Source organism: Triturus cristatus, chromosome 3_2 (assembly GCF_964204655.1).
Source record: "Triturus cristatus chromosome 3_2, aTriCri1.1, whole genome shotgun sequence".
Taxonomy (NCBI): domain Eukaryota; kingdom Metazoa; phylum Chordata; class Amphibia; order Caudata; family Salamandridae; genus Triturus; species Triturus cristatus.
This window is the reverse complement of record NC_140584.1, coordinates 836,690,903-836,703,208: the sequence shown is the minus strand read 5'-3', so window position 1 is coordinate 836,703,208 and position 12,306 is coordinate 836,690,903. Positions and strand designations below refer to the sequence as shown.

Genomic DNA, 12,306 nt, shown 5'->3' with positions numbered 1-12,306 from the left:
ATGCCTAGTGGGCTTTCTGCCCCTGGGGGGAGCATATATGGGGCTATTGCCCCCATCTGCCTCCCCGGGGAGGCAGAAAGACTGTGGCAATTTGTTTTGGGGGGTAAAGGAATTTGCATGCCATTTTTGGGCAGCCCTCACCCCTATGTAAAAATAAATCCCTGATATCTAGTATGCTTTCTGCCCCCTTCCTGCAGATGGGGGCTACTGTCCCCGAAGAGGGGCAGAAAGACTGTTCCCAAATATATTTGGGTGGGGGCACGGTCTTTCCCTTTGAGGGCAGATCCCACCCCACTTTTATTTTTTAAAAAAAACCCTGCTGTCTAGTGAGCTTTCTGCCCCAGTGGGAGAAGATTGGGGATAATGCCCCTCATTTGCTCCCCAGGGAAAGGGCAGAAAGTCTCTGGAGGTTCTTTGGGGTGCTGGGGGCATTGGCATGCCCATTTAGGGCAGTCCCCAACCCTAAATACAATTAAAAAAAATAATCCCTGGTGTGTAGCGTGCTTTCTGACCCCCCAGGGGAGCAATTTGGGGGCTACTGCTCCCATCAGCTCCCCAGGGGGGCAGAAAGACTGAATTTGCCCAAATTGTTTTGGGGGGGGGGGGCACAAAGGCTCTTGCCCAAGGGACCGCTCCCCCCTCCCAGGTGTCTAGTGGTAGATCCCTGCTTGGGGATCTCCCTCCTGAGGTGATCACGAAGCAGGGATTCACTAGGAAGTGGTACCACTGGAAATGGGAGATTCTCCCCTTACCAATGATACCTCTTCTGTTTGCCTCGGTGCTGAGTTTCGGTTTCTCCGAAATGACGTCAGCGCGATGTGAGCACCAATCGTCATTTCCGAGAAATGATCAGAACACCCTCGGGAACGGAGGAAGCTCTTCCCCAGCTCCCGAAGGGTGTTTTGACTGTGTCATGTGTGAGGACAGCCAGGAGCCGTCCTACCCACATGAGCACTGTGGCGTGGGACAGCTCCCGTCCGTCCCACACTTGCAAGGGGTTAAACTCTTGCAAATGCGAGACCAATTGCATGTCAAATGGTTGTTTTTAAAAGTTAAAAAAAGCATTTAAGTTTTTTGTAAACGCACCCCATGCAGCGCTTTGACTTTAATGGCAGCCATGCACCTCTCTTTAGACGCGACTCGTATAAAGAAAGGTGTGCCCACCATTAAATTAAAAGCGCATATGGTGCGCTTTTAAACATAAAAAGCATTTTTAAGCACCATAGTGCGTGCAGAAGTGCTGCTCTGTGCAGGGAGCATTTTTTAAAGATAAAGCGCAGCGTCCAGGATCGAGCGCCACACTGTCATGAAAACAGGGTGGGTTAGGTAGAGCCAGTTGTGCATGCAAAAGCAGCTACATTAAAGACATTAAAGAAAATAGTGCTCACAGACTGTATCTAAAACAGACAGTGTAACAACACAAGTAAAAATCCAGTCCTCACGGGAGGTTACAAATGCAGACAAGGCGCTACTAAGGTCAGACTAAAAAACCTATTAACAAATCAGAAGCAACCATTTAGAAAGGACAGTAGCAAGTGCTAATTGAAAAGATAGTTGGATCTTCAAGTCCATACCTGAATACAGCATGCCTCGCAGAGCAGCGCATGTGCTACCCAGGCTCTAACAAAAAACTGGGAGCACTTAACCTATCTTTTGTCTTACTAATTTAAACAAAATCTCAGGGCTCTGCAAGATCTCCTGTATACCCAAATAAATTGAGGTTTTCTTCCTAAAAAAAGGACATTAGAGATCAATAACTGTATTGACCGAAATAAATATAGAAACTTTGGCAACATAGTCACTATTGTATTCCCCAAAATGGCCTTGTAGAATTATCTTTCTGTTTCTCATTTTGGTTGGGATACCGATGTAAAAAGGGAACAGAACGGACCTAAAAAATATTGTAACCACTAGAGATCAGTTTGATGGCTAGATATGTGGTAGATAAAACAACCATTGGTTCACTAGTGCGGCCCACATTAATAAAGATGAACGAGGTCTTATTAGCATTCATATGATGCCCAGAAAATATCAAACATATTTAGCTCCCTTTCAATAGACACAATAGTCATAGCCTCCTTCCAGTTAGTGCAACATCACCAGTATTTGCTGATACCTGGACCAGAAACACTTTCAAGGGTGCTGTTGTGATTTATACTTACAGAATTAGTCAACAAAGATCGGGTTTGAGATATAGTGCAAACAGTATAGATGGTGCCTATGCCTGGCCACCCTGATGCCCCCACTAAAACTATTTGTGCGACAGGAGACCCGTATTATATTAGATTCAAGACCAGAAACTGTTCATCCCTGACCAACGATATCACCAGTAGACCAAATCAAAAGCCTTTTCTGCATCTAGCAGCATCATCTAAAGCCTTTCTGCTGCTGGCACGTAACATTGTGATAGCCCTATTAATATGCATGGTCATGTATATTGATAAAACAGAAACGACTTTTGCTTTCAACTCCCTCCACTTAGCATATTGCAAGAATATTGGAGTAAACATTTCTATTAGCACTTTATAAGAAGATTGGGCAATACAAGCCACATTCAGTTTGCAGGTTCCCTTTTTTGAGAACTACTACCATATTGATCTTGTTCAGTAACTCTGGAATAACTGCAGCCTGTAGGATATAATCTATCAGCTAAATGTCGAGAAGAAACCATATAAAATTCCAAGGGATGCAGGTTTACGGCATTGCCTTACCATTAGACAGGCTAATCACAGACTTAACAATTTCCTACAAGGAAATTGGGGTATCAAGTTTTCTCATATGATACTCTAACTGCACTCACATATAAATGCGTCCTAATATCCTACTTTGAGCTCCGACTCTCTTCAGGGGATAACATCTAGCAACATTTCTGAAAAGCACCCACAACATTAACAACCCAAGAATCTAATGAATGTCCAGCATCTCTGATGGATAATATATTATTCCTAGTATCAGCTTGTCTTCTTTTAAAACATTTCATCCACCCCAGCACTTCAATGCATTTGTAAACCTTTTTCCACTGGAGTTTAAACGCGTTAGTGGCTTCCAAGTGGTAACTGAGCAATACCTGAGCTCAGGCCATGACCAGCTGTTGCTATGCATCATCTTCCTGGAGATCCCTATTCTGCTTAGCTCCCTGTAGATGTTCTTCAGGAGCTTACATATCTTGTTGGAGTTTACTGTGCTCTACAATGGGATAACCAAGAGTATGTCCTTTTATGCATGTATATCTTTAAAAAAAATCTATTTAACTGAGTGGTAGCTGAAGATTGTTAGTATACATATTATTGTGCTTCCATACCACGCAAAACAAGTCATTGTTACTGAATAACGTTTTTAATGGGATCTTCTAAATGTGTAGTTTTCTTTATTAAGAAAGATGTGTATTTTTTCAGCACTGGGATCCCTTAAGTGTTGAATTGTAAACTGGAATCACAGTTGCAATTTTCCTTTCTAGGTGTGCATTTCCTTGCTACATAATTTAGTCTTTGTTGCCACATAATTTCGTCCCCAGTGGGACAACATTCCTGTGACCCTACCTATATAATATCATACTAGCACTCGTATGAAGTAAAGTATCAACCAACGAGAGGGCTCTCCAGAAACTTACTATATCAACATAATCAGAAAGACTTTTGCTTTCAAATCTAATAAAAATCCATACTTGTCAACTAACTAGCCTTTGGCAGGTGATAACCATCTTGAGGGTTTTGCACCCACCAGCCTTTCTTCTTCACCTGTCTTGCAGTTGGGTGCAATAGGCTCTGAACAGCAGTGTCAGATAGCAAAAAGCGGAAGCTCTTAATCTGCATATAATATTAAGTAATCTTTTGTAAAGCTGCAAATAACAGATGTTACTATTTCTCAATTTATGTGACTCAATTTTCAGAAGGTAAAATGTGCTTCGCACATATTTGAACTGATGAGATGTCGATCAACCATTTCATTAAGGCAAGAACGTTCAACTCATTGAGGTGTTCCTGCATACTGATCATAGTTTCACAGCTGGGGGAGGAGTGAAGCATGACAAAGCCTATGTATAAAATGAACACTACTTTGGTAACAATGGCACATATTAGAATCCACATTTACCCAATGTGCTTTAAACATATGGCTTCAAACATATAGCTGACAGGTAAAATAATGTCACACTTTGTTAGAAAATTATAAAATCAGGAGTCTGTCACGTAAAAGATTTATTTTACTGGTCAAGCTCCTACAAAAGATTAAAAGATAGGCAGACGCCTGCAGATGCAAATAATTTAGATCCATTGCTGAGCAAGGGAAAGGATACAGAGCAGCACTTCAGAACGGGGATCAATGTATTTTTGTGCACACCATGCCACAATTCTTTTCCAACGGCAGACGTACTGTCTTAGTGGAGGGACGATTGGCTGCCAAGATGAAGTTGTAGACTTTGGGGAGAAGGTCGAAAGCTGTCAACTGCCGCTGTTCAATCTCCACGTATAAAGGCGGAGACTGGACAGGTTCGGGTAAAGAACACTCCTCTGCTGCTGTGACAGAAGATCCTCCTGAATGGGCAGCCTGATCGGAGGATCGATGGCCATGCTCAGTAGCTCGGGATACCAGACTCTCCATGCCACAAGGATGACTTGGGCCCAGTCGTTCTTGATCCTATTGAGAACTCTGGGCAGGAGTACTATGGGTTGAAAAGAGTACAGGAGGCCGGCACACCACGCCAGACAAGATGGTCTCTGAGTGGGAGCCACCTTGCAAACTACAGCGCACAAAATTGCTGACATTGCGTGTTCTTGGCAGAGGTGAACACATCGAACCAGAGCTCTCCCTACTGTAGAAAGAGACATTGCACCAGCTCTGGGTAGAGACACCACCCGTGATCGATGCCTGAGTTTGTCTGCTCTCGCATTCCGGGAGCCCACCAGTTGTTGAACCACCAAGGATATGCCCTGGCATCCCAGCCAAGTATAGAGATGCAGGGTTTTGTGACAAAGTGTCCACGACCCCACCCCGCCCTGTTTGTTGCAGTACCACATGGCAGTGGTTAGGGAAGAGGTGTGGCGCCGCGGCCAGGGTTACTGACTCCGGAATCTGGGGATCACGGTTCGAGCCCCAGCGCCGGCGGCAGATTAGCCCAGGAACATGCGACTCTGGGCAATAGCTTGCTTAATCTTCCCGAACAGCCCCCAGCGCCTAGAGACCCGTACGGGTGATTGTTCACGCTTGACAAATGTGGATAATCGTGGTGTTGTCTGTGAACACCTGCACTAGCCTTCCCTTGATAAAGGGTAGAAAGCCCTCCAATGCCCTTTTGATCATTCAGAGCTCCAATAGGTTGATGTGGAGTTCTCTGATCTCCACCTCTCTCAAATGGCCGCCCCATCCCAGGAGTGACGCATATGTTACGTCTCCGAGACCTGTTTGGGGAACAGAGAGGGATTTGCCTCTGACCCAATCACAAGTCGTTAGCCACCACTGCAGATCTTTTGCAGTTCCCTCAAATATCTGGACCATGCCGGAGCGAATCCCTGATGCTGTGCCCATTAAAACTTGCAGAGCCCGCATATGCCATTAGGCTAACCAACAGAATGTATGAGGCCATGCGTCCCAACAGCTCCAAGGTTTGTCTGACTAAAATCCGGGATAGAGGCTGAACCATCGGTATCATGGCCGGAATATCCAGCAACTCCAACGCTACCATCCAATCTCCTGAGTTCATCGCGGACAGGACTTGAGCTAAAATGAGCATTTTGAACTTCTCTTTCTTGAGGAAGTAGTTGAGGGGCCGTAGGTCTAGGATAGGGCAAAGGCCTCCATCCTTTTTGGTCACCAGAAAGTAGCGGGAATAGCAACCACAAACCGATTTTTGAGTTGCCACCCTGTGACTCTATGACTCCTGTGGCCAGGAGAGCCGTGACTTCCTGGGCGGAGAAGGGAAACATGATCCTCCGTCAGCCAGTCATGAGATGGTGGCATTGAGTGAGGGGTTGTCATGAAGGGGAGGGAGTAGCCTCTTCGGACGATTTGCTGGCTGCCCGACCCACGAGGTCTGTAGGTGCTGCGTCCTCAGCCACGCAGAGGCTGAGAAGCATACGCGGCATGGTGGCTGTAACGGTACTGGCGTGGCTGGAAGCCCCTTCTGTAGCCACGAAAAGAGCGAAATTCAGATTGAGGGCAACATGAGGACATAGAAAGGCCTAAGGACCTGGGCGTAGCCCAACTGTGCTTGAACCACTCCAGCGCCGAATCTGCCAGGTCTGCGAAGAGACGGGTGCCATCAAAGGGCATGTTCTTAAGAGAGGACTGGACATCCCTCGAAAAGTCAGTCATCGTCAACCAGGCGTGGTGCCTCAAGGCCACCATCAACAAAACCTCTCTGCCCAGTGAGTTGGTCGTGTTAAGTCCACAGTCCACAAATAGTGAACTTCAATGCATCTCTCCCATCAGCAACAGCCTGGGAGAGCATGGCCTGGGCCTCCTATAGGACTGTTGGCAGCACCTGCGCAACCGTGTCCCACAGTGCGTGGGAGTAGCAGCCCAAAAGGCATGCGGTGTTTACTGACCACAATGCCAGGCTGGTTGAAAAAACATATTTTTTCCCAAAAGATTCCAGCCTCTTGGATTCCCTATCCGGGAGGTGGAGTGGGTGGGCAGTAGGGAACATACCAGCATTGCATTAGAGGCTTAGGTAGAGGGAAAAAAGCATACCATTATCTAGATAAGTATCCAGTCCACTGGTTTCACCCAGTTCCTCACATCAGTCAATGTTAGGGTTTTCCCCATATGGCTGGTATTCCTCAGGGTGTCCAGGGACACCTACCATTTCCAGGCCTATCCCAAGGGAATAGGGCTCAGGCTCGGATCTTGGAGGCAAAGCTCCCGATGGAGCCGGATAGAGAGTTGAGCAATGCTTCTCCAGCTCCGTTTTGGAGTCGGGATCAGAATGGGGATGGTGCCGCCGGTAAGTGCCGGTGCCAGGTGCGCTGGCATCAGGAGCAGCATCGGGGAAGGTTCAGCTTGTATGACCGGTGTGGATCCAGGAGTGGATCCTTGGGGCCCATCTGGAGCTGTTTGCGCAGAACCAGTTGGTGCCCCTGGCAACTCCTCGGTCCCCGAGGGCATGTCGGAGGTCAGGCCGCCCACAAATGAGGGGCATCGCCTCAAAAAATGGTCTCAGTTGGGGGGGGTCTCCATCTCCTGGAAAGTCGGGGAGGAGCGGAGTCTGCCCAGATGCAGGCTCTACCACGAAGCCAGGCCTAGAATGCCAGCGCTCCCTCCTCTAATCGGCCGACGAGAAGTTGAAGATCTCTTCGACGACGACTTCTTCCTGTGACAGGACTTACCCCAGTGTTCCAACGACTTAGAGTGCCACAAGGATCTCGGACTCTGCGACTGCTCCTGGGACCTTCCTCTCAACTCCAAACGTCACGGCGGCATACGCCAAGCTGCCATGAGCTTGAGGGATCGCTTCCTCAAGGACTTGGTATTCATGGCGTGGCAGTCGGAGTACGACTTCAGGTTGTGGTCACGCTTGATGCACCACAGGCAAACAAGATGTGGGCCTGTCACCGACATCAGTTGATGATACGGGCTGCAGGGCTTAAAGACAGCCTTATTTGAGGACATCCCTGCCAAACCAGGAGGGAAAAACCTCAAAAAAAGTCGACAAAAAGTAAAAAGAATCAAGTCAAAAGTGATTGACTGTGTAGCTCTTCTTCAGATTAGCGCAGGCTGTCACGAAGAGAAAAGAACTGACATCAGCGCACCTATGTGGTGCCTTTATAGGTGCCGTGGACACTACTCCTGGAGCGGATAACGCCCATGATGCACGTGGAGCCAAATGATACCACCTACCAGCACGCATGGGTATTGCTCACAAAAAATCTTCTGGATCCAGTCTGAGAACTGGGGACATTCTACGGTAAACAATCTGCTGTTAGAAGTCTCTATCAGATGTTTGCTCCATGTATAAAACTAATCTGGCCCACATATAGGGTACACGTGACTCCTGACTTGTCCCTTAGTTCACTAATAGCACAGTCATCAGAGCAGGGCAGAATTATTTCTCAGTTCATGTTTAAAAACTCACCTAAAAAAAAATATTAATGAAGCACAGGGAGCACATTTTCCATTGAAACGCCTACAAACTTTCTCACAAACATGGATATTTAATGATAAATTTATATAGGCATAAACAATGTTTGGAAATTGGGTTTCAGCAAAAATACTTTTCGATTGCACATCACCAAGCAAGTGTTCTAGTTTGTTTTCATTCTATAAAAATCTTTTTTTACCACACAGAATTACAAAAATGTGTTTTCATAACTACTAAGCCCGTAATCTTTACCTGCTGCTGCTGCCGTCTTTAGGGGACACGAGTCTGCCGCTGCTAACGCCTGATCATCGCCCTACCAGGGGACTACACCCCCCATTATCCTTTGCGGTGCACACGCCGCACTCTGCGTTTTGAGCGCCAGGAGGTGTTCAAAAGGGGGCCAGGGCTCCCGCCAACCCCCAGGCCAAGGGTGGGCCCGTCCGAGCCCGTCGAGCACGTCTGAGGCAGGAAGAGGCTGGGCTGGGCCACCTCACCGAAAGCTTGGATCCCAATCATTGACCCTACGAAACTCTGCAACCCATCAAAGAATAAAGGTACTATGCTACGATACAGAGAACTTTTGATTTGTTAAACCCTTAAAGTCATCTTAGAATGGAAAAACGCAAGGGGGTTGCGGGTACGCTAGACGCTTTTTTGGTTAGGGCAGAGTCACTCCTAACCCACGAAATTCAACTGCCTGAGCGACGCCTTTCCCTGGATCCGTCTATACTGCAGAGACATTTAACAACCAGTATTTCTTCACCTGCATTGGGGGACACTGCCCGAGAAAGTTTGCCCATCACTGTTATAAGTGTTCCACTTACCCCTTCCCCTACTGCTTTTGAAACGCCCCTAAACTCCCCAGCAGTGTTGAGTAGAGTCACTAGGACTAGGGACTTAAAAAATGTGGTAGCTCGAAAGACTGAGATCCTGCCAGACAAAAGAAAGCGGGGGATTGGGATAAGAAAAACTAAGGGTGGTAATGGTGGTAAGGTCACCCAAGCTAATGCCGGTGCTAACAGTAACAATAACGGCACCTCTTTCCCCCTGAAAACCATTTCAGTTGGAACACAAACCGAGATGATTTCGCCCTTACCAGTGTCAAGTGTTGTTAACACCAAGGGAGTTAGGACTGAGTTTGATGCGGGATTGAATGACTCAGGGCTGGGAGTAGCTCTAACCGGTGTCCGTGACTTGGTTGAAAATCTTCGCTCTACTGTGGGATAAAATTAGCCTTCTAGAGTCTGCGATAAAAAGTTTAAGTTGTAATAATGCGGGTCCGCAGCTAACTAGAATGGAAAGGGATGATTGAAGGTCAATGGTGGGTAGTCGCTTATCACTTGTGCATGATGGGAAAACCAACAGATATCATGTGAATAACCTTATTCTTAGCACTGAGGAAAGAAACTTGGAGACGTTACCAGATGGGTTGAATGCGATAGGTTCGCAGGGTCCACAAAGTAGACATATGACATCCTTAGTCAAAAGAGACGGTGTGAGTGTCCCTACTAGGAGCCTGAGAGACGAGGTAATTAACGACTCTTCGATTCCTAATATGGAGGTTCTACGTCTTCCTCCGGCTTCGTGCCCTTATGTTTTAATTTTGGCTGGGGTCCCCGCACTAAGGGTTGGGCAGAAAAAAAATTGGAATGATCTAAGGAATAAAATTGTAGACTGGTTGACGAAACACAAGAATTTTCATCCTTCGGATATTGATGAGATTTTAATGGCTCACAGAGTAGGGTGCATAGGGCAATCTACTAAGAGTATAAGGGGTGATTGCATTGTGGTTAACTTTCGCAGGCCAAAGGTGGTTCATTACCTTCTACACCACTGTGACGCAACCTCTGCCCCTAACACTGGGATCAGTGCACTCCCTTTAGGATATTTTTATAAACCGCAATCTGGGAACAAAGCTAACAGATTTCCACCAGTTAGGACATCTGATAGGTTTCAAGCATTGGGAGACTTGGATCTTCAAGACAATTACACAAAGTTGAACAGGGAAGGATACTGGTAACTGCCCCTAATGCTTTGGGACCTATAATCACTGACAAGGTAGCTGCAGGAATTCCCTCTAGTATTTCAAAAAGGGAGCTAGGAGAACTAAGTATGAATACCTGTCGAAGGGTGTCAGATTCTTCAAGTCGACTTCCTCAGGAGCAGAAGATTACTTCCCCAATTCCCTCTATCAGTGCTCCTGGTCTATGTATTCTAAATTACATATGCTCACCCAAAGCACTAATCAAGGGGAAAGGGGAATTGGGACAAGAGAGACTCCACCAGATAGGCGCTTCTTAGATTCACCTTTCTACACTGCTCTCAGGCGTGTTTGAGGGAACACCTGCAACAGATTAGCATAACAATCATTTAAGACATACAATCTCTTATTAATTTTTACTATTCTCTCACTGCTTCTTTAATCTCCTTTACCTGTTATTATTTGGAGGATAACTGCTCTCTATATTAATGCTTTCTTCTGAGGTCGTGGTTAGACACTGCTGCACTTGCGTCTTTTGTCTGCTGCTAATTCTTTGTTAATACGCTGGTATGACCTCCTTACGATGTTTTGTTGCTAGATACATATATATATATATATATATATATTTAGATTTTGATTGCTCCTTTTGAAAGATTCTTTTATAGTTTACTAATAATCACAAGTGAAATGTTCAAGAAGTAAATTTCTCTAGGTAGAAATTATTAATATAATTGTCTTTTTCTTACAACTTTCCTTTTGAATAATAGTGCTAATTTAAGTTCTGCACTTTTCTCTTTTTTCTCTGAAATTCCTCTCTCAACTTTTAATTAGCTGCCGTCTCCTTTAGTTCATCTTGTTTTAATAAGAAATAAAATGACTGAATGCTGGGTATTCTCTTGATGTCAAATTCAAAACCTGGACTTGGTCAGCAAAGATTTCCTCACTCAAAATTCTTGGGTTTCCCTTTCAGAATACTCAAAACGCTACTCACGGAATTCCTCTAATCTTCTCAGAGACACTTACTTCTGCTTCCGAAAGTGTCTCGAATCAAAATACCTCAAAACTGTCAGGCGCGGCGGGAAGACGCTGCTTCCACCTCAGGAGATTCAGTTGAAGTACGAGGAGCGCTAATCACTCGCGCGCACTTGTCTTCCTTTGAACACTAGACTGCTCACCTTTCGGATCCCGAGCATCGGCGGCCATCTTGAAAATCCCGCGATGGTGAGTCTGGAGCATCTTGAAAACCACTCGGTCCAGCAACCTCCGCAGTGGATATAGCATTCTCCACCGAGGATAGCAACTGACCCCACGGTATTTTATTTCTCTATTACTACTCAGGGAGATGGTCGCTGCACAGATTGGCTGATTCCTGACAAAGGGATCAGATAGGCAATCTTAATAATAGCCAGAATGATATGGTGAGTAGGAACTCTGAAGAACCATCAAAATGTATGGTAGATATGAATAGTGTGGATGTTGAGATAGGTTTATTAGTTCAGAGTAGCGAGGGGGATATTATAAATGATAAATGTATCTGTAATTTTGCTAATGACTGTGAGGAAGTCCCAAGATCAGAAAATGAAGTTGAAGGAATAGACTATGAACAAAATATGGAAGAATGCAAAACAGAGATACAATTGACTTCATGGAATATTGCAGGGGTTAAGAGAAACCAAAGGGATGTAGTATGGCAGGAATACATCGGACAAAGTGAAATAGTGTTACTTCAAGAAACTTGGGCCTTGGAAAGCCCTTACAAGGTAGGCTTTAAAACTTTTAGTACTGCTGCTATTCCCTCATTTAGAGGAAGGCCCTCAGGAGTTCTTGCCATTTGGATAAAAACTACTCTAGGTGTTGATATTAAGCACATTGATTCCCCTTGCCAGGATATTTTGGGAATAAAGTTTTTAGCGCCTGATAAAAGGGAAGTCCACATTTTTACCATATATGTTAGACCAAACCTAGCTAGTAGGGAAACGGAAGTTATTGAACATCTGGATCAACTTTTAAACACAGTTAACCAAAGTGCTTTAATAATCGTGGGGGGTGACTTCAACCGCAAATTCGAACCTGTGGTTGGATTTGAAAATATTTTTGAGGATGAGGATACAGCCAATAATATTCCATTACCGGACAGCAGCCCAGTAGTATCGTGCACATGTGCTGTTGCACAGCTATTAAGGCTGGTTTCAGGCCATGGTCTACGTGCCTGTAACAGACGATTGCCCTCTGACAGCCCAAATTTACCGAC

At 45.5% G+C, this 12,306-nt stretch overlaps 1 protein-coding gene across 2 annotated transcripts in view; it reads right to left on the bottom strand.

Moving 5' to 3' along the window:
* The window catches only part of DPH1 (diphthamide biosynthesis 1), a 1,777,158-nt gene that overhangs the window by 553,611 nt on the left and 1,211,241 nt on the right, over positions 1 to 12,306 (bottom strand). The window lies entirely within an intron of this gene.